We start from the raw sequence: 22582 nt of genomic DNA, 5'->3' as shown, positions 1-22582 counted from the left end.
TGTCCCCATATTCATATCTGAATGTTTGTTTTATCTTGTTCATTTTAAAGATGATGATACAACAATTAAAAAGAAAAAACGTATGGTTTTTTCATTGTATTATCTAAACCAGATCTATTGTGTTATATTCTCCTACATTCAATACACATTTACACAAACTTCAGAGTGTTTTCTTTCAAATGGTACCAAGAATATGCATATCCTTGCTCCTGGGCCTGAGCTAAAAGCAGTTAGATTTGGGTATGTCTTCAGGCGGAAATTGAAAGAAGGGGGGGGTAGCTGTAAGAGGTTTTAAACTGTTTAACTTGGGTCAAACGTTTTGGGTAACCTTCCACAAGCTTCCCACAATAAATTGGATGAATTTTGGCCCATTCCTCCTGACAGAGCTGGTGTAACTGAGTCAGGTTTGTAGGCCTCCTTGCTCGCACACACTTTTTAAGTTCTGCCCACACATTTTCTATGGGATTGAGGTCAGGGTTTTGTGATGGCCACTCCAATACCTTGACTTTGTTGTCCTTAAGCCATTTTGCCACAACTTTGGAAGTATGCTTGGGGTCATTGTCCATTTGGAAGACCCATTTGCAACCAAGCTTTAATTTCCTGACTGATGTCTTGAGATGTTGCTTCAATATATCAACATAATTTCCCTGCCACATGATGCCATCTATTTTGTGAAGTGCACCAGTCCCTCCTGCAGCAAAGCACCGCCACAACATGATGCTGCCACCCCCATGCTTCACGGTTGGGATGTTTTTTTTTGGCTTGCAAGCCTCCCCCATTTTCCTCCAAACATAACGATTGTCATTATGGCCAAACAGTTCTAATTTTGTTTCATCAGACCAGAGGACATTTCTCCAAAAGTACGATCTTTGTCCACATGTGCAGTTGCAAACCGTAGTCTGGCTTTTTTATGGCGGTTTTTGAGCAGTGGCTTCTTCCTTGCTGAGCGGCCTTTCAGGTTATGTCGATACAGGACTTGTTTTACTGTGGATATAGATACTTTTGTACCTGTTTCATCCAGCATCTTCACAAGGTCCTATGCTGTGGTTCTGGAATGATTTGCACTTTTCGCACCAAAGTACGTTCATCTCTAGGAGACAGAACTCGTCTCCTTCCTGAGCGGTATGGCGGCTATCAGAAGCTTCTAAAGCCATGACATAATTTTCTGGAATTTTCCAAGCTGTTTAAAGGCACAATCAACTTAGTGTATGTAAACTTCTGACCCACTAGAATTGTGATGCAGTGAATTATAATTGAAATAATCTGTCTGTAAACAATTGTTGGAAAAAATTACTTGTGTCATGCACAAAGTAGATGTCCTAACCGACTTGCCAAAACTATAGTTTGTTTACAAGACATTTGTTAAGTGGTTGAAAAACTAGTTTTAATGACTCCAACCTAAGTGTATCTAAACCTCCGACTTCAACTGTCTGCTTTGATTGAGGGCTCCAATGTATGCCCCCGTATTGTCTAATATTAAACTCTGAATAATGCATACAATTCAGTTAGCAGCAACACACACACACATTATCCACAAATTATGTGGATGAAGGTCATGCTTAGGTGAATAAATGGCTACAGTTTACACTTTTTTAGTTATTTCATGAAATGTTGTTTTTAGAAAAGGCACGTTTTTTTTAAGTACCGGGGTGACCCCCGGGGGTGCCAGTTATCTTAGTAGAAGTTTATGGCATAGGGTTTCACAGAAGTGTGTTAAAATCCATGTAATCCGTTTCATTTAGAAATTCTTAAGTAATACTTAAAAACTAAGTGTAGTTGTCACTATTAATATCCACACTGAGGAGATGTGATGTAAAGTCCCTCTCTTTAACTCACCTGTATATTCACCATTATCATCCACACTATGAGGAGATGTGATGTAAAGTCCCTCTCTTTAACTCACCTGTATATTCACCATTAATATCCACACTATGAGGAGATGTGATGTAAAGTCCCTCTCTTTAACTCACCTGTATATTCACCATTAATATCCACACTATGAGGAGATGTGATGTAAAGTCCCTCTCTTTAACTCACCCCCACATTCATTTTCTCTGTTCTTTCTGTGTTGATCCTTTTCAATACAATCCATTATGTACAATTACACTAAATATTATTGAAATAATACAAGATTTTAAATCCCAGCAGTCTTTAAAATTACATTCAGGAGCAAAAGGTTTTCAATAGTTGTTTTTAATTCATAAAAAAATATAAATAAATTGGAATATAATATTGCAATGAAATATAACTAATAACATTAAATAACATTGGAATATAACATTTAATAACAATAACTTAACTAATTAACTCAGTGTAACATTGATGTGGCAACTCTCTTATGCTCTGCTATTGCACAAGTCTAATTTGTACATACAGTAGGTCACAAATAAAGCTATCCTCAGTCAAATTGGAGCTAAACTCCAGAGCTCACCTCCTGCACTGCTCACACCTAATCCAGTCCTCACCTGTAACTAAAAACAGGGGGAGAGATGCCATTTTAAAGCTCTCTCTTAAAAACGTAGCTAGCTATCTAGCTATATGACATAAAATGCTGTGTAAAAGCTAAAAGGCTATAAAGTAACATTAACTGTTAAGCTATCAGTCACTAGTGGAAACATTTACAACTGCAATTAAGTATGTTATCTTTTTAATGTATTTTACCTCAGACGATCTAGTAGTAAGGTTGCTAGCTAGCACTCCTAGCAGCTTATGCTAACTAGATTTATTTCTAAATTTTTCTCTCTAAACATGTGGATTCTTTATCTTAAGGATTTCCTTCTTGTACATTTAAAAAACAATTAACTTCATTGGAACATATCTACAACTTTTTATTTATTTAAAAAAGAGGTGGGAATACACACAATAACATTTACAGGCTTTATGCCTCTCGCAATATAATTCCCAACACAACCCAGCTCCCCTCTTCTTCCCAACACAACCCAGCTCCCTCTGCCTACCCACACAACCCAGCTCCCTCTTCCTCCCCACACAACCCAGCTCCCTCTTCCTCCCCACACAACCCAGCCCCCTCTTCCTCCCCACACAACCCAGCTCCCTCTTCCTCCCCACACAACCCAGCCCCCTCTTCCTCCCCACACAACCCAGCTCCCTCTTCCTTCCCACACAACCCAGCCCCCTCTTCCTCCCCACACAACCCAGCTCCCTCTTCCTCCCCACACAACCCAGCTCCCTCTTCCTCCCCACACACCACAGGTCCCTCTTCCTCCCTATACAACCCAGCTCCCTCTTCCTCCCCACACACCCCAGGTCCCTCTTCCTCCCCACACACCCCAGCTCCCTCTTCCTCCCCACACACCCCAGGTCCCTCTTCCTCCCCACACACCCCAGGTCCCTCTTCCTCCCCACACACCCCAGCTCCCTCTTCCTCCCCACACACCCCAGCTCCCTCTTCCTCCCCACACACCCCAGGTCCCTCTTCCTCCCCACACAACCCAGCTCCCTCTTCCTCTCCACACACCCCAGTTCCCTCTTCCTCCCCACACACCCCAGCTCCCTCTTCCTCCCCACACAACCCAGCTCCCTCTTCCTCCCCACACACCCCAGGTCCCTCTTCCTCCCCACACACCCCAGGTCCCTCTTCCTCCCCACACACCCCAGGTCCCTCTTCCTCCCCACACACCCCAGGTCCCTCTTCCTCCCCACACAACCCAGCTCCCTCTTCCTCCCCACACAACCCAGCCCCCTCTTCCTCCCCACACACCCCAGCTCCCTCTTCCTCCCCACACAACCCAGCTCCCTCTTCCTCCCCACACACCCCAGGTCCCTCTTCCTCCCCACACAACCCAGCTCCCTCTTCCTCCCCACAAAACCCAGCTCCCTCTTCCTCCCTACACACCCCAGCTCCCTCTTCCTCCCCACACAACCCAGCTCCCTCTTCCTCCCCACACACCCCAGCTCCCTCTTCCTCCCCACACAACCCAGCTCCCTCTTCCTCCCCACACACCCCCAGGTCCCTCTTCCTCCCCACACCCCCAGGTCCCTCTTCCTCCCCACACACCCCCAGTTCCCTCTTCCTCCCCACACAACCCAGCTCCCTCTTCCTCCCCACAAAACCCAGCTCCCTCTTCCTCCCTACACACCCCAGGTCCCTCTTCCTCCCCACACACCCCAGGTCCCTCTTCCTCCCCACACACCCCAGGTCCCTCTTCCTCCCCACACACCCCAGGTCCCTCTTCCTCCCCACACACCCCCAGGTCCCTCTTCCTCCCCACACTCCCAGGTCCCTCTTCCTCCCCACACAACCCAGGTCCCTCTTCCTCCCCACACAACCCAGGTCCCTCTTCCTAGACCATCATTATCTTCCAAAGCAACAACAGAACACCAGACAACCACAGAGGAGATGGAAAGCATACATGTGGTTTTAATGAATGACATGCTTCAACTATAAAACTTCCCAAAATGTATTTTGACCTTCACAAAGACAGCTACACAAACATAAAGTTAATCAAACTACAAAAATGGGACCAAAATATCATAGACCTACTATACATACAGTGCTTTCAGAAAGTATTCACACCCCTTGACTTTTACCATATTTTGATGTGTTAAAATGGATTTAATTGTCATGTTTAGGCAACAATCTAAACCAAATACTCTGTAATGTTAAAGTGGAAAAATATATATAATATTTGTAATTAGTTAAGTATTCAACCCCCTGCCAAAGGTGATGCTAGAATCACCTTCGGCAGTGATTACAGCTGTGAGTCTTTCTGGGTAAGTCTCTAAGAGCTTTGCACACCTGGATATATTTGCCCATTATTTATTGTTTAATTCTTCAAACTCTTCAAAGTTGGTTGTTGATCATTTATAGACAGCCCTTTTACCATCTTGCCATACATTTTCAAGTCAATTTAAGTCAAAACTAACTAGACCACTCAGGAACATACAATGTTGTCTTGATAAGCAACTCCAGTGTATATTTGGCCTTGAGTTTTAGGATATTGTCCTGCTGAAAGGTGAATTTGTCTCCCAGTGTCTATTGGAAAGCAGACTGAACAAAGTATTCCTCTAGGATTTTGCCTGTGCTTAGCTCTATTCCTTTTCGTTTTATCATAAAACAAAACATCTCCCTTGCTGATGACAAGAATACACATAACATGATGCAGCCACCACCATGCTTGAAAATATGAAGAGTAGTACTCAGTGATGTGTTGTGTTGGATTTGCACCAAACATAACGCTTTGTATTCAGGACAAAAAGTAAATTTCTTTGCTACATTTTTTGCAGGATTACTTTTAGTGCCTTATTGCAAACAGGATCCATATTTTAAATATTTGTATTCCGTACAGGCTTCCTTCTTTTCACTCTGTCATCGATGTTAGTATTGTGGAGTAACTACAATGTTATTGATCCATCCATTGGCATCATGGTGAAATCCCTGAGCAGTTTCCTTCCTCTCCGGCAACTGAGTTAGGAAGGGAGACAGTATTTTTGTAGTGACTGTGTGAATTGATACACCATCCAAAGTGTAATAAAAACTGCACCATGCTCAAAGGGATATTCACTGTCTGCTTTTTTTTTTACCCATCTACCAATAGGTGCCCTTCTTTGGGAACCATTGGAATACCTCCCTGTCATTGTGGATGAATCTGTGCTTGAAATCCACTGCTCGACTGAAAGACCTTACAGATAATTGTATGTGTGGGGTACAGAGATGTTGTAGTCATTTAAAAAGCATGTAAAAAAATATATAATGTCCATGCAACTTATTATGTGACTTGTTAAGCACTTATTATGTGACTTGCATTCAGACTGTGTGTGTGTGTGTGTGTGTGTGTGTGTGTGTGTGTGTGTGTGTGTGTGTGTGTGTGTGTGTGTGTGTGTGTGTGTGTGTGTGTGTGTGTGTGTGTGTGTGTGTGTGTGTGTGTGTGTGTGTGTGTGATTTATATTGTGGCAGATGTTTCTCCCCTCTCATGTCTGGCACTTGTGATTGCTTTTGAACTGTCAAACTTCAGGGAAAAAAGTTGTTTGTGATAATCATGTCACAGAATTCACACACACACACACACACACACACACACACACACACACACACACACACACACACACACACACACACACACACACACACACACACACACACCTGTAGACCTGTGTCTCTACCTAGACTTTAGCTCAGTGGGCTAACATGGTCGTGAGGAATCCATCCACACGTCTGGTAGCGTCTGTCTCAGGCTTTCCACCCCACATTATGAACAATGTGATGCTACTCTTCTTCTCCTCTCCAGCTGTTTTTCCGCTCTCACACACACTCCCTCGTTCTCTTTCTCTCTAAACTGGTGCAGCCACTAGAGCGATTGAAGCTGAGAGGTCAGCTGATGCTGAGAGAGAGAGAGAGAGAGAGAAAGAGAGAGAGAGAGAGAGAGAGAGAGAGAGAGAGAGAGGACTAAGCAAGAGAAAAAGGGGGAGAGAGAAAGTGGAGGGGAAAGAGAGCAAGGAAGAGAGAGAGGGAGTTGAGCAGTAGAGAAAGGATGAGAGAGAGGGAGAATTGAGAGACTCAGTTGTACATCAGTTGTTCTGCTGTAAATCGTGTGGGCCGCTGAGACCTGATTACCCCAAACACACACTGAACACATCAATATTCATCAAAGAGCAGCACAGCTCGGCAACGCACCACAACACAGCACCATAGATACTGTACCTCTCTCACCCAGTCTCTCTAACCAACAAAACACTACACTTCTACTCTATATTTTTGCCAGCCCAGTGCAATATAACTTGCATTCCAGACAGCCCTACTGTACGGTATGTTGAAGCAGAAAGCAGAAGTCTGAGCAAGACAAGGCTGCATTAACTCATCTCCCCATCGCTTCCCTTCACCATCATGTGATTAATGGATCCAACCTGCTAGCAGTGACAGCTGCAAGAACAAGCTTTGCGTGTGTGCACGTGTGTGTGTGTGTCGGCTGTGAAAGACCCATGCTCGGCATATGAGCGGACTCTCTGATGTCACACAGCATCAAGAGAAGCTGCTATTGCCATGTGTGATTCTCATCACATGCACACGCACACATGATTCTCCAGCCTAGAGAGGACATGCTAACAGAATACAGAACAGGGTATAATGTGCTGTAGTTTGTAGAGCTATTTAGTATGACGCACACAGCGTCTGGCTGCCAGTGTTCCGGCTGACTCTTTGATCTTTCTGAGATTCCGTCCGCTCTAAAGGGAATCCCACTGGGACCAACTCATCCCTCTGATGTCATCTCTCTATCTATCTATCTCTCTCTCTCTCGCTCTCTCTGTTCTCTCCCTAGTTCAGAAGAGGAAGTTGAAGTATTTCCGTCTCTATCTATTTACAGTAAGAGCCTAAAAAAAATATATATTTTTGTTCTGAACCGCTCTCAAGAGCCACATGGTGTGTGTGCGTTTATGTGCGTCTGTTTGTGTGTGTTTCTGGTCCTGTGAAGCTATAAGCTGTCCCAGCACCAGCGTCTCTATACCATTCTATTCCTTATCACCCTCAGAACACACTCCACTAGACAAAAGTGGGGAGAGAAAAGACCTGCACACACACACACACACACACACACACACACACACACACACACACACACACACACACACACACACACACACACACACACACACACACACACACACACACACACACACACACACACACTCTGTCCACAGCCCTGGTGTGACAGCAGAGATATGTTTAGTAGTAATAGGTCTGTAATGACTAAATCACCCCGGCAACAATGAAGCTCTATTTTCCTTTCAGAAGCAGAGGGGTATGGCTATGGGCAGTTAGTTAGCCACAGGGTGTGTATGGAGGCTGGTGGGAGGAGCAATAGGAGCACAGGCTCATTGTAATGATGGCTTCCACATGTTTGATGTGTTTGATACGTTACATTTGTTCCATTCCAGCCATTACAATGAGCCTGTCCTCGAATAGCTCCTCCCACCAGCCTCCTCGGTGTGTGTGTGTGTTTGTTCCCATCCTGATCTGACTAAAGTCTGTTTCTATCAGAGGAAAAAAGGTTCAAGGCTTATTCTCCCTCTCCTAAACCATAATCCTGCCTTTTTAAATGTACAAACGCTTCTACGTAACGCATCCAATTAGCTCAATGACTGGTGCATTAGCAGCAGATTATGAATGCTTATCACAAATTATTTTACAACCATACAAATATGGTTTCAAAAAGAAGCTTCATCAAATGTATTCTCTATGGCTGCGGTTGTCACAGCTATGCAAACACAACCCGTGACTAATTAAAAAGCATCTAGACGGAATTACTCCACTCCTCTCTTGTCCCCTTTTCCTTGGAACCTGACCAGTGTCTCTCAGCTCGAGTGAGGCTGCTCTCCATGGTGCTGAATCCCTCTCTCTCTTGATAAATCCACTTCAATCAATGTAGATGAAGGGGAGGAGACAGGTTAAAGAAGGATTTTTAAGCCTTGAGACAATTGAGACATGGATTGTGTATCTCCATGCCTTTATAGTAACCATGGTGCCCAAGCCTTCTAATGGTTGCCATGGTTTCTGGATGATGCCCTGGGCGCTCGATGGTAACCTGTTGGCCCTCGAATCGCCCCATACTGATTTTGTGTGTATGTGTGTGTTTGTCCCAGCGTGAAACCACCCCCACCCACTGAGTTAGCCTACCACAGAGCTCCTTGGCTGGGCTTGAAGCTGGGGACAGAGGGCCATGGAGCTCCATCTCAGGCCACAGGCTGAGGTACTGAGTGCACTGTAATGGATGACGCATAACTGCTGCCTTAATAACCATACAGTATACATACTATATATAGTATCTCACTGTGCATTCAGACTGTGTGTGTGTGTGTGTGTGTGTGTGTGTGTGTGTGTGTGTGTGTGTGTGTGTGTGTGTGTGTGTGTGTGTGTGTGTGTGTGTGTGTGTGTGTGTGTGTGTGTGTGTGTGTCTGTGTGTGTGTGTCTGTGTGTGTGTGTGTGTGTGTGTGTGTGTGTGTGCGTGCTTGCGTTACTGTTACAGCTCTGAGTATTCCAATGTGTCTCGTTTCATCTCCCTTCAGCCTCCAGAATCCAATAGGGTCAGAGATACCACTATACTGACAGGTTGGACAGAGATACAGGGCTATAGCCACTATACTGACAGGTTGGACAGAGATACAGGGCTATAGCCACTATACTGACAGGTTGGACAGAGATACAGGGCTATAGACACTATACTGACAGGTTGGACAGAGATACAGGGCTATAGCCACTATACTGACAGGTTGGACAGAGATACAGGGCTATAGCCACTATACTGACAGGTTGGACAGAGATACAGGGCTATAGACACTATACTGACAGGTTGGACAGAGATGCAGGGCTATAGACACTATACTGACAGGTTGGACAGAGATACAGGGCTATAGACACTATACTGACAGGTTGGACAGAGATACAGGGCTATAGACACTATACTGACAGGTTGGACAGAGATACAGGGCTATAGACACTATACTGACAGGTTGGACAGAGATACAGGGCTATAGACACTATACTGACAGGTTGGACAGAGATACAGGGCTATAGACACTATACTGACAGGTTGGACAGAGATACAGGGCTATAGACACTATACTGACAGGTTGGACAGAGATACAGGGCTATAGACACTATACTGACAGGTTGGACAGAGATACAGGGCTATAGACACTATACTGACAGGTTGGACAGAGATACAGGGCTATAGACACTATACTGACAGGTTGGACAGAGATACAGGGCTATAGCCACTATACTGACAGGTTGGACAGAGATACAGGGCTATAGACACTATACTGACAGGTTGGACAGAGATACAGGGCTATAGACACTATACTGACAGGTTGGACAGAGATACAGGGCTATAGACACTATTCTGACAGGTTGGACAGAGATACATGGCTATAGCCACTATACTGACAGGTTGGACAGAGATACAGGGCTATAGCCACTATACTGACAGGTTGGACAGAGATACAGGGCTATAGACACTATACTGACAGGTTGGACAGAGATACATGGCTATAGCCACTATACTGACAGGTTGGACAGAGATACAGGGCTATAGCCACTATACTGACAGGTTGGACAGAGATACAGGGCTATAGACACTATACTGACATGTTGGACAGAGATACATGGCTATAGCCACTATACTGACAGGTTGGACAGAGATACAGGGCTATAGCCACTGCACTGACAGGTTGGACAGAGATACAGGGCTATAGCCACTGCACTGACAGGTTGGACAGAGATACAGGGATGTAGCCACTATACTGACAGGTTAGACAGTGACAGCACACACTAGGCCTAATTGGCCTAAACATCAGTGAGAATGGAATAGGAGGGACCACAACACAGAGGTCAACAACACAGCCTAAAGGCCATATACTGTCCAGTAAAGCAACTGAAATTACCATCGGCTATTCAATATGGCTGTATCCATCTCGGTTTGAGGTCTTTTGAACATGGCTGAAAAAGGTGGATATGGGTCTCAGTCCTGGCCTTTGGTCACCCCTCAAATACAATCCCATCACCAGGATTGAATAGAAAGGAAATGGTTGATAAACCCGAGAGTGGGAAAAATCATCTTCGAACAGGTGTGTATCACAGATGCCACACACTGACACCTGCATACAAGGACAATCAAAACAGGTGCACTTAATATCGTTTCTCACACATGATTTCCCACTTGACCAGTCAAAGTGATAATACCATGGTACTGCTTCTCAGACATAAACACACACACACACACACACACACACACACACACACACACACACACACACACACACACACACACACACACACACACACACACACACACACACACACACACACACACACACACACACACACAGCCACAGTCAATACACCTCTTCACTGCTAAAACATGTCATTATGTTGCTATCCACTCAGGCATGTTTATGCATGTTGTGTCAGTTTATAAAAGAACAGGCGACTGTAACCAACCACGCGCCAGTCGACTAGCTGTATGGATGTGTATATTTTTTCCGCTGTGGTTCACACACAGATGATATCGTGTTCAGAGGCCGGACACTTACAATACATCAATGTCATGTGTGTAGACTCTATACAACCATTGAATTATATGATGCTAGAGAGGGAAAAATGCAGACCATATCATTTAGTGCACAGGCAGAAGAATGAACCAGACAAAGCTAGAAATGTGTGTCCAACATGAGATAACAGCTATTGTCCCTACTCCCTACTCCCTACTCCCTCACCTCATACACACACTCACACACTATCACACACATACACATATTCACACTCTCACACACACACTCACACTATCACACAAAAACACAATCTCACACATACACACTCTGATACACACACTCTTAAACGCACATCCCTCCCACCTCCTGACCCCTACGTGAGGGATAACTCTGGGATAGATTATTCCCAACTGGGGAAATCATGATGATCGTTGCGCAACAGGCATGGCTTCACTTTGATGCTCAATTAGCCTTGGGAGACCTGGCTAGCCCAACCAATTACCAATTTGCTGCGTCGGGGAGCACGACAGGCAGGCAGGCACAAACACTGTGCATGCGGCGCGGTCACCACAGACGTATCGCTATCACTGGGCCCTTGCTTGTATGCTAATGCTCCTTTCATTTGGTTAAAAAGCCACCATTGGAATAATTGATGATAAATATAGCACTGTACATCATGTTGTGATTTCTCCCTCTCTCTCTCTTTCATTCTCTCACAATTTTACTCTGCCTTTCTGTGTCTCCCTCTCTCTCTCAAGCACCAACTCTATCACTGTCTCTCAGTTTTTCTCTTTGTGTCACGCCCTGACCATAGAGAGCCTTTTATTCTCTATGTTGGTTAGGTCGGGGTGTGACTAGGGTGGGTTATTTGGTTATTGTATGTCTATGTTGGCCTGGTATGGTTCCCAATCAGAGGCAGCTGTTTATCGTTGTCTCTGATTGGGGATCATATTTAGGCAGCCTTTTCCCACTGTCACGTTCCTGACCTGTTTTTCCTTTTTCTTGTATTTATTTAGTTGGTCAGGGCGTGAGTTGGGGTGGGTTGTCTATGTGTTATTTTCTATGTTGGGATGTGTGTGTTCGGCCGGGTATGATTCTCAATCAGAGACAGCTGTCAATCGTTGTCCCTGATTGAGAATCATACTTAGGCAGCCTGGGTTTCACGTGTGTTTTGTGGGTGTTTGTATCTCGTGTCTGTATTCGTGCCACACGGGACTGTTTGTCGGTTCGTTTCTCTTTTGTCATTTTGTTTCATTAGTGTTCCGGTTATTTTGTTAATAAATAATCATGGACACAAACCACTCCGCATATTGGTCTGATCCTTCTCGCCTCTCCTCCTCGTCCGAGGAGGAGGATTACGACGACGGTTACAGCCACTGGGTTTTTGTGGGATCTTGTTTTTGGTTAGTTGCCCGTGAGCACGCCATTAGCTTCACGTTTCGTTTGTGCTTTATTGTTTTTTTGTGCCGGTTCACTAAATAAATATGTTGAACCCATACCACGCTGCACTTTGGTCCGACTATCCTTACAACGATGTTTGTGACACTTTGTCTCTCTCTGCCTCCCTCTACCCTTCTCCCTCTATCTCTCTTCCTCCAGAATGGAGGGATATGTGAGGGAGGAGGAAGAGAGGGAGACCCATCGCAGAGTGACTCATTAGGAGACAGAAAGAGGGACTACTGGCTAGCTGGCCACTGGCTACATCCCAAATATTTCTCAACAGCACCCTGCTCTCAACTCCCCTTTCCTTGTACCCACTCCTTGTTTCCTCTCCTTTTTTCCTTTCCTTGGTCCTTAGTCTCCTTTCTTAGGACCTTTCCAATTCTCTTGTCCTTGTTCTTGCTAACGTTGTGTGTCATTAAAACCTCTACCACTTCTCTCTCCCGGATCCGGGATCCCCCCATCAAAAAAGCTGACTAGCATAGCCTAGCCTAAAGCCACAGGGATATCATATAATAAAATGTTCATGAAATCACAAGTCCAAGACACCAAATGAAAGATACACATCTTGTGAATCCAGCCATCATTTCTGATTTTTAAAATGTTTTACAGGGAAGACACAATATGTAAATCTATTAGCTAACCACGATAGCAAAAGACACAACTTTTTTTTCTCCACCATTTTTTCCTGCATAGGTAGCTATCACAATTTCGACCAAATAAAGATATAAATAGCCACTAACCAAGAAACAACTTCATCAGATGACAGTCTGATAACATATTTATTGTATAGCATATGTTTTGTTAGAAAAATTTGCATATTTCAGGTATAAATCATAGTTTACCATTGCAGCCACCATCACAACTCTCACCAAAGCGACTAGAATAACTACAGAGAGCAACGTGAATTAGCTAATTACTCATCATAAAACATTTCTTAAAAATACACAGCGTACAGCAAATGAAAGACACAGATCTTGTGAATCCAGCCAATATTTCAGATTTTCAAAGTGTTTTACAGCGAAAACACAATATAGCGTTATATTAGCTTACCACAATAGCAAACATCACAACAGCATTGATTCAGGCCAACAATAGCGATAACGAATAAACCACCAAAATATATTAATTTTTTCACTAACCTTCTCAGAATTCTTCAGATGACAGTCCTATAACATCATATTACACAATGCATATAGAGTTTGTTCGAAAATGTGCATATTTAGCGCCACAAATCGTGGTTATACAATGACAAAAGTAGCAAAGCTGCCCAGAAAATGTCAGGAGAAATCTTTGAAGAGGCACCTATTCTAATCAGTAACTATTCCAAAACTTGACTAAAAAATACAGGTTGGACAGCAATTGAAAGACAAATTAGTTCTTAATGCAATCGCTGGGTTACATTTTTAAAATTAACGTTACTTCAAAATACAGCGTGCGATAAAGCGAGGCTGCACTGCAATTAATGGCGGCTTATGCATTTGACATTTTTCAACAGAACAACGAATTATCAGCATAAATAGTTCTTACTTTTTGATGAACTCTCATCAGAATCTTGGGAAAGGTGTCCTTTGTCCAAAAGAATCGTTGCTAGGTTGTATAACGTCCTCTTCAACGCTGCAATTAGCAGTAAACATTAGCATGCGAGAGAGAGATACCCAACCCCCTAGAACGCCAGGAAATGAAATACCCGAAAATCGCAATATACTGACATAAACTGATATAATTCGGTTTAAAATAACAAGATTATGATGTCTTTAAAGCCTATATCGAATAAAAACACAGCCGGAAATTTCTAAGATCTATAACCGATGGTTCTAGTACAATATGCCAAGGTCCTCAGTGCGTCAGAGCGAAGAGGGAAAAGAACAGACACGTCTTTGCCAAGTGATTTATAACCTTTGAGATCTACGTAGAGACTCCATTTCAAGTCTCCCTATTCGCTAACATCCAGGGGAAGGCGTATGCAGTGCATCTCAACCAATAGAAGACAGGCAGATTTATACACAGGTCTCAGAGCAGCTTGCAAAATTTGGCATTCTCACATACACATAGGAAAATTGCTCTAAGTCCAGTTCTGTTTCACTCACAGATATAATTCAAACGGTTTTAGAAACTAGAGAGTGTTTTCTATCCAATAGTAATAATAATATGCATATTGTACGAGCAAGAATTGAGTACGAGGCAGTTTAATTTGGGAACGTAATTATTACAAAGTGCTAACAGCACCCCCTAATGACAAGAAGTTTTAAATCTATCCTCCTGGCATTCCCTTACAGGCTGCCTTCTATTGTTGTTTTGCATGAGACTATTCTCACCACAGCCCTGGTCTACAACACCATACCTCCTGGACCATCAGGTCTACAACACCACACCACCTGGACCACCAGGACAACAACACCACAGCTCCTGGACCACCAGGTCTACAACACCACATCCCCTGGACCACCAGGTCTACAATACCACACCTCCTGGACCACCAGGTCTACAACACCATTCCCCCTGGACCACCAGGTCTACAACACCACACCACCTGGACCACCAGGTCAACAACACCACAGCTCCTGGACCACCAGGTCTACAACACCACACCCCCTGGACCACCAGGTCTACAACACCACACCCCCTGGACCACCAGGTCTACAACACCACACCTCCTGGACCACCAGATCAACAACACCACACCTCCTGGACCACCAGGTCTACAACACCACACCTCCTGGACCACCAGGTCTACAACACCATTCCCCCTGGACCACCAGGTCTACAACACCATACCCCCTGGACCACCAGGTCTACAACACCATAGCCCCTGGACCACCAGGTCTACAACACCATACCTTCTGGACCACCAGGTCTACAACACCACACCCCCTGGACCACCAGGTCTACAACACCACACCTCATGGACCACCAGGTCAACAACACCATACCCCCTGGACCACCAGGTCTACAACACCATACCCCCTGGACCACCAGGTCTACAACACCATACCTCCTGGACCACCAGGTCTACAACACCACACCTCCTGGACCACCAGGTCTACAACACCACACCTCCTGGACCACCAGGTCTACAACACCATACCTCCTGGACCACCAGGTCTACAACACCACATCTCCTTGACCACCAGGTCTACAACACCATACCTCCTGGACCACTAGGTCTACAACACCATACCCCCTGGACCACCAGGTCTACAACACCACACCTCCTGGACCACCAGGTCTACAACACCATACCTCCTGGACCACCAGGTCTACAACACCACACCCCCTGGACCACCAGGTCTACAACACCATACCCCCTGGACCACCAGGTCTACAACACCACACCTCCTGGACCACCAGGTCTACAACACCATACCTCCTGGACCACCAGGTCTACAACACCACACCTCCTGGACCACCAGGTCTACAACACCACACCACCTGGACCACCAGGTCTACAACACCATACCACCTGGACCACCAGGTCTACAACACCACACCTCCTGGACCACCAGGTCTACAACACCATACCACCTGGACCACCAGGTCTACAACACCACACCCCCTGGACCACCAGGTCTACAACACCATACCACCTAGACCACCAGGTCTACAACACCACACCTCCTGGACCACCAGGTCTACAACACCATACCACCTGGACCACCAGGTCTACAACACCACACCTCCTGGACCACCAGGTCTACAACACCATACCTCCTGGATCACCAGAGTATGCCTATAGACAAGCACAGGAGTATGACAGAGCTGATGTACAGCACCAGTCAAAAGTTTGGACACACCTACTCATTAAAGTGTTTTTCTTTATTTTTACTATTTTCTACATTGTAGAATAATAGTGAAGACATCAAAACTACAAAATAACACAAATGGAATCATGTAGTAACCAAAAAAGTGTCATCTGATGCAGCACTCCATCACTCTCCTTCTTGGTCAAATAAACCTTACACAGCCTGTAAGTGTGTTGGGTCATTATCCTGTTGAAAAACAAATGACAGTCCCACTAAGCGCAAACCAGATGGGATGGTGTATCACTGCAGAATGCTGCGGTAGCCATGCTGGTTAAGTGTGCCTTGAATTCTAAATAAATCACAGACAGTGTCACAAGCAAAGCACCACCACACCATCACACCACCTCCTCCATGCTTCACAGTGGGAACCACACATGCAGAGATCATCCGTTCACCTACTCTGTGTCTCACAAACACACAGCGGTTGGACTCATCAGACCAAAGGACAGATTTCCACCGGTCTAATGTCCATTGCTCGTGTTTCTTGTTTCTCTTCATGGTTTTTGCGACTGCACTTGAAGAAACTTTCAAAGTTCTTGACATTTTCCAGATTGACTGACCTTCATGTCTTAAAGTAATCATGGACTGTCGTTTCTCTTTGATTATTTGAGCTGCTCTTGCCATAATATGGACTTGGTCTTTTACCAAATAGGGCTATCTTCTGTATAAAACCCCTACCTTGTCACAACACAACTGATTGACTCAAACGCATTAAGAAGGAAAGAAATTCCACAAATTAACTTTTAAGGCACACCTGTTAATTGAAATGCATTCCAGGTGACTATCTCATGAAGCTGGTTGAGATAATGTCAAGAGTGTGCAAAGCTGCCATAAAGGAAAAGGGTGGCTACTTTGAAAAATCTCAAATATAAAATAAATGTTGATTTGTTTAACACTTCTTTGGTTACTACATGATTCCATTTGTGTTATTTCATAGTTTTGATGTCTTCACTACAATGTAGAAAATACTAAAAATAAAGAAAACCCTTGAATGAGTAGGTGTGTCCAAACGTTTGTCTGGTACTGTACATATACAGCGGAAGTGGGAGGAGCAACAGTGAGTTTAATCAGAGAGGAAGAGGTGAAGCGAGAGGATTTACTCCGCCCAAAATCTGTCCGTGTGTGATAAGCCCTTTCTTCTATGGAGGTCTATGAGAGAGTGTGGAATTATGTGAAGCTTATTTGATCGAATAGAACTGTTGTAATGTTAATGGCTGTTACAAATGTACTGATATAAGTGGATGCACATGGCATTCCAGCAACTTTGAGAAAAACTACTTAGTTGTGCCTGTTGTTCACACGTGTATCTGCCCTCTTATTGGCTAGAATGATTCCACCTGATCTGGCCTCCTCCCGCCTGCCTTCCATCGTTGAGGACATGTATTTCCATTGTTAGAGTGGTCATTCGACTATCTTGTCAATATAATAGATCATCTTTGGTTTAATGGCGCATGGCATGTATCTTCATTCTCTACATGGCCAGGGTAATGGAGATAATTGTATAGGCATTCAGCAGTAGCATGTTCATGCCTGTATGTCATTATCATTATGCAAGCTCATATATACATCCTATCATGAATACTAGAGTCGACTGAACTGATATAAATATGGAACAATCAACAAATGTCAAAGGTCATTCATAGATGTGTGGAATGATAGTCTTAAACCACAGCACACATAGAAAAGATAATTCAGACTCAGATTTAGCCTCTCTATCGCTTCATCATTTGACATGCACACACACGCGCACACACACTCAAAGAAAACACTAACTCCCAGGGAAACGTTCTGGAACAGTGTCAGCATTCTGTCATGTGATGGGTTGCCAATGAACTGGGCCGGCAGATCAATAGACCAACCGACAGGTTCTTCAACACAAAACACCTTCACTCCCGTCGCAGAGAGACAGAAGGGATATATTCACCTCGCTGTGCATTCATCTGCACACATAATGAAGGACAAGGTGCCTCACGCCCACTGCACATAAAGAGGCTAATATTTAGGAAATTACTAGGTTGGATAGCTAGAGGGAGAGAGAGAGACAGAGACAGAGAGATTCAGCACCATGGATAGTAGCCTCAACGCTTGCATTTGAAGAGATTGTATGTGGGTGTGTGTGTGTGTGTGTGTGTGTGTGTGTGTGTGTGTGTGTGTGTGTGTGTGTGTGTGTGTGTGTGTGTGTGTGTGTGTGCGCATGTGTGTGTGTGCGCATGTGTGTGTGTGTGCGCATGTGTGTGTGTGTGCGCATGTGTGTGTGTGTGTGCGCATGTGTGTGTGTGTGTGCGCATGTGTGTTTCTTTGCATGCATGCGTGCAAGATGACTCGACATTGAGTTGATGGATCCTCTTAAGGTTCCTTAAGGAGATTTGTCAATGGTGCCAAATTCGTTATTGATGTTGGTGCCCAAAATAATACACTTACAGAAACTCTATTTTATTTACATTGGTTAAGCAGAAGGGCCTTGATACTAGTGGTACTGATGCTCCTGGGTATGCACTCTGCTCCAACCCAGCTGATCTATGTATAGATGGAAATGCCCTGACAATCTGAAGGCATGCCAAACATCACCCCCACCCTACTTTTTTCTTCCCCCTCCTCCACTTCTTCTCCATCCCCAAGTGAAAATACTGCGCTGTGCCAAACAGCCGATGCAAAACCCTCCCTAACCCCCGCCACAGCTATCGATTAAACCAAGACAGTGGTGAGAAACGGAGACCTCTCATTTCTCCCTGCTTTTATCACCACCCCAAACACCATCCATCTCTTTCCTTCTGTTTCTCGCGCCTGTCTATGCAGGTGCATCGTTCCGTTTTAGATTTACACTAATCTCCAATGGACGCTAGTCTATTTAAGCAGTATTCCATGTAGAACAATATCAAAAGAGTATACAGCTACTGTATGTATGAATTTGTTTTAGTTAACATTTTCACTCTCTCTCTCTCTCTCTCTAAATCTCTCACGCGCTGCCGACGGTTAGCTAAATTTGGGTCAGTCGGTGTAGTGAACTCGAGCCAAATCCTCACGCGCAGAACCGCCTCGGGTGAGCGAGCTCAGCTCTGTCAGAAATGAACGGATTTCCCCATCACCACGTTTCCTTCCTAATCATATCTACATGAAACCTACATGACGGGCTATAAACCTATTATCAAGTTAGTGTTTATGCATCTTTAAGCTACTTCACATAACCGCTTCAACTGCGAACACAATTCTGCAACGGAAAAACGACACGCATCAACAACATCCCGGTTCACATTCGTCCTCTCCCGGGGTAGGCTAGAACACCTATTCTCCCAATCTTCACTATGACAAGGTGGAAGAGTAAGAAAATGAGGAGGAGGAGGAAAGGAAGCTTAGAATAAACACAGTAAAGCGGGATGACGTTGCACTTACCGAAATAAAATCCTGGGTTACGTCAACAACGACACTTATTATCCACGTCTTCCCTTGGCAGCTTTCAATAGTATGCTGTGTGCTCAGAACGGAACCGCTCTCTCACTGTTCCCTGCAGGGGGTCTGGGGGTGGACCGACCATTCGCTGGATGCTTGCCGGTACAGGCATAGGCGGGGAGAGGAGAAAAAGAGGAGGCGGCGAAGCGGTGGTAGGCTACAAAGCAAAAGACTGGAGCGAAGTACTGCTGCGCACTGGAACGAGAGGCAAGAACGCTGGAGAGGCAGGCTAGGCAGCTCCCCCGGTCTGTAGCTAACACACATACTACACGCACACACGCACCGCAGCATCCAGATTGAGGCTCACATGTAGAAAGAGTGCCATCTTCAGGTTGTGAGAGAAGCATCTCTTCTAACTAGAATTAATGGGGAGAAATACACTGCTCAAAAAAATAAAGGGAACACTTAAACAACACAATGTAACTCCAAGTCAATCACACTTCTGTGAAATCAAACTGTCCACTTAGGAAGCAACACTGATTGACAATAAATTTCACATGCTGTTGTGCAAATGGAATAGACAACAGGTGGAAATTATAGGCAATTAGCAAGACACCCCCAATAAAGGAGTGGTTCTGCAGGTGGTGACCACAGACCACTTCTCAGTTCCTATGCTTCCTGGCTGATGTTTTGGTCACTTTTGAATGCTGGCGGTGCTTTCACTCTAGTGGTAGCATGAGACGGAGTCTACAACCCACACAAGTGGCTCAGGTAGTGCAGCTCATCCAGGATGGCACATCAATGCGAGCTGTGGCAAGAAGGTTTGCTGTGTCTGTCAGCGTAGTGTCCAGAGCATGGAGGCGCTACCAGGAGACAGGCCAGTACATCAGGAGATGTGGAGGAGGCCATAGGAGGGCAACAACCCAGCAGCAGGACCGCTACTTCCGCCTTTGTGCAAGGAGGAGCAGGAGGAGCACTGCCAGAGCCCTGCAAAATGACCTCCAGCAGGCCACAAATGTGCATGTGTCTGCTCAAACGGTCAGAAACAGACTCCATGAGGGTGGTATGAGGGCCCGACGTCCACAGGTGGGGGTTGTGCTTACAGCCCAACACCGTGCAGGACGTTTGGCATTTGCCAGAGAACACCAAGATTGCCAAATTCGCCACTGGCACCCTGTGCTCTTCACAGATGAAAGCAGGTTCACACTGAGCACATGTGACAGACGTGACAGAGTCTGGAGACGCCGTGGAGAACGTTCTGCTGCCTGCAACATCCTCCAGCATGACCGGTTTGGCGGTGGGTCAGTCATGGTGTGGGGTGGCATTTCTTTGGGGGGCCGCACAGCCCTCCATGTGCTCGCCAGAGGTAGCCTGACTGCCATTAGGTACCGAGATGAGATCCTCAGACCCCTTGTGAGACCATATGCTGGTGCAGTTGGCCCTGGGTTCCTCCTAATGCAAGACAATGCTAGACCTCATGTGGCTGGAGTGTGTCAGCAGTTCCTGCAAGAAGAAGGCATTGATGCTATGGCCCCGTGTGGCTCAGTTGGTAGAGCATGGCGCTTGCAACGCCAGGGTTGTGGGTTCGATTCCCACGGGGGGCCAGTACAAAAAAAGTATGAATGTATGTACTTGTAAATCGCTCTGGATAAGAGCGTGTGCTAAATGACTTAAATGTAAATGCTATAGACTGGCCCGCCCGTTCCCCAGACCTGAATCCAATTGAGCACATCTGGGACATCATGTCTCGCTCCATCCACCAATGCCACGTTGCACCACAGACTGTCCAGGAGTTGGCGGATGCTTTAGTCCAGGTCTGGGAGGAGATCCCTCAGGAGACCATCCGCCACCTCATCAGGAGCATGCCCAGGCGTTGTAGGGAGGTCATACAGGCACGTGGAGGCCACACACACTACTGAGCCTCATTTTGACTTGTTTTAAGGACATTACATCAAAGTTGGATCAGCCTGTAGTGGGGTTTTCCACTTTAATTTTGAGTGTGACTCCAAATCCAGACCTCCATGGGTTGATAAATTTGATTTCCATTGATAATTTTTGTGTGATTTTGTTGTCAGCACATTCAACTATGTAAAGAAAAAAGTATTTAATAAGAATATTTCATTCATTCAGATCTAGGATGTGTTATTTTAGTGTTCCCTTTATTTTTTTTGAGCAGTGTATATGCGTGATCGTGTGCGTGCGTGCGATATTACTGGACATTGAGTTGATGGATCGTCTAAAGGTTCCTCAATGAGCCTAAATGAAATTCGTTATTAATAATACACTAACAGAAACACTTTTTTTTACACTGGTTAAGCAGAAGGGCCTCCCCCCACCCTACTTTCTTCTTCCCCCTCCTCCACCTCTTCTCCATCCCCAAGTCAAAGTACTGTGCTGTGCCAAATAGCCGATGCAAAACCCTCCCTAACCCTCGCCACAGCTATCGATTAAACCAAGACATAGGGGAGAAACGGAGAAAGGGAGACTTCTCAATTCTCCCTGCATCTTCAGGTTTGAGAGAAGCATCTCTCCTAATGGTGAGAGATATAACAAATTATTATTGTGTAAAATTCAGAAAGCCAAAGTGCATAAGGTTTAAGGAGGAAAACATTAATAGTTGACTTGGGGCTTGGTTGAAACTACGGTTTTAGTGACTGTAAAGCATCACACTTTAAAACAAGTTGATCATTCATTCATGAAGATTGGTGAAAGTCCCACATTGATAAGTTTGCACAGGTACAAACACACACAAAGGACTCCCAACACCAGTGGTCAAATCAAATCAAATTTTATTGGTCACATACACATATTTAGAAGATGTTATTGCGGGTGTAGCAAAATGCTTGTGTTCCTAGCTCCAACAATGCAGTAGTATCTAACAATTCACAACAATACACACAAATATAAAAGTAAAAGAATGGAATTAAGAAATATATAAATATTAGGAC

General features: G+C 44.9%; 1 non-coding gene across 1 annotated transcript; it reads left to right on the top strand.

Moving 5' to 3' along the window:
- The first annotated feature begins 21163 nt into the window (after nucleotides 1-21163).
- On the top strand, nucleotides 21164-21239 carry trnaa-ugc. The gene has a single exon. It is a non-coding gene; the product is annotated as a tRNA-Ala (tRNA).
- Nucleotides 21240-22582: the final 1343 nt, after the last annotated feature.

The sequence above is a fragment of the Salvelinus namaycush genome, chromosome 33, assembly GCF_016432855.1.
Source record: "Salvelinus namaycush isolate Seneca chromosome 33, SaNama_1.0, whole genome shotgun sequence".
NCBI classification, from domain to species: Eukaryota; Metazoa; Chordata; class Actinopteri; order Salmoniformes; family Salmonidae; genus Salvelinus; species Salvelinus namaycush.
Note: the sequence above shows the minus strand (reverse complement) of the source record. Positions and strands in the feature narration are given on the sequence as shown.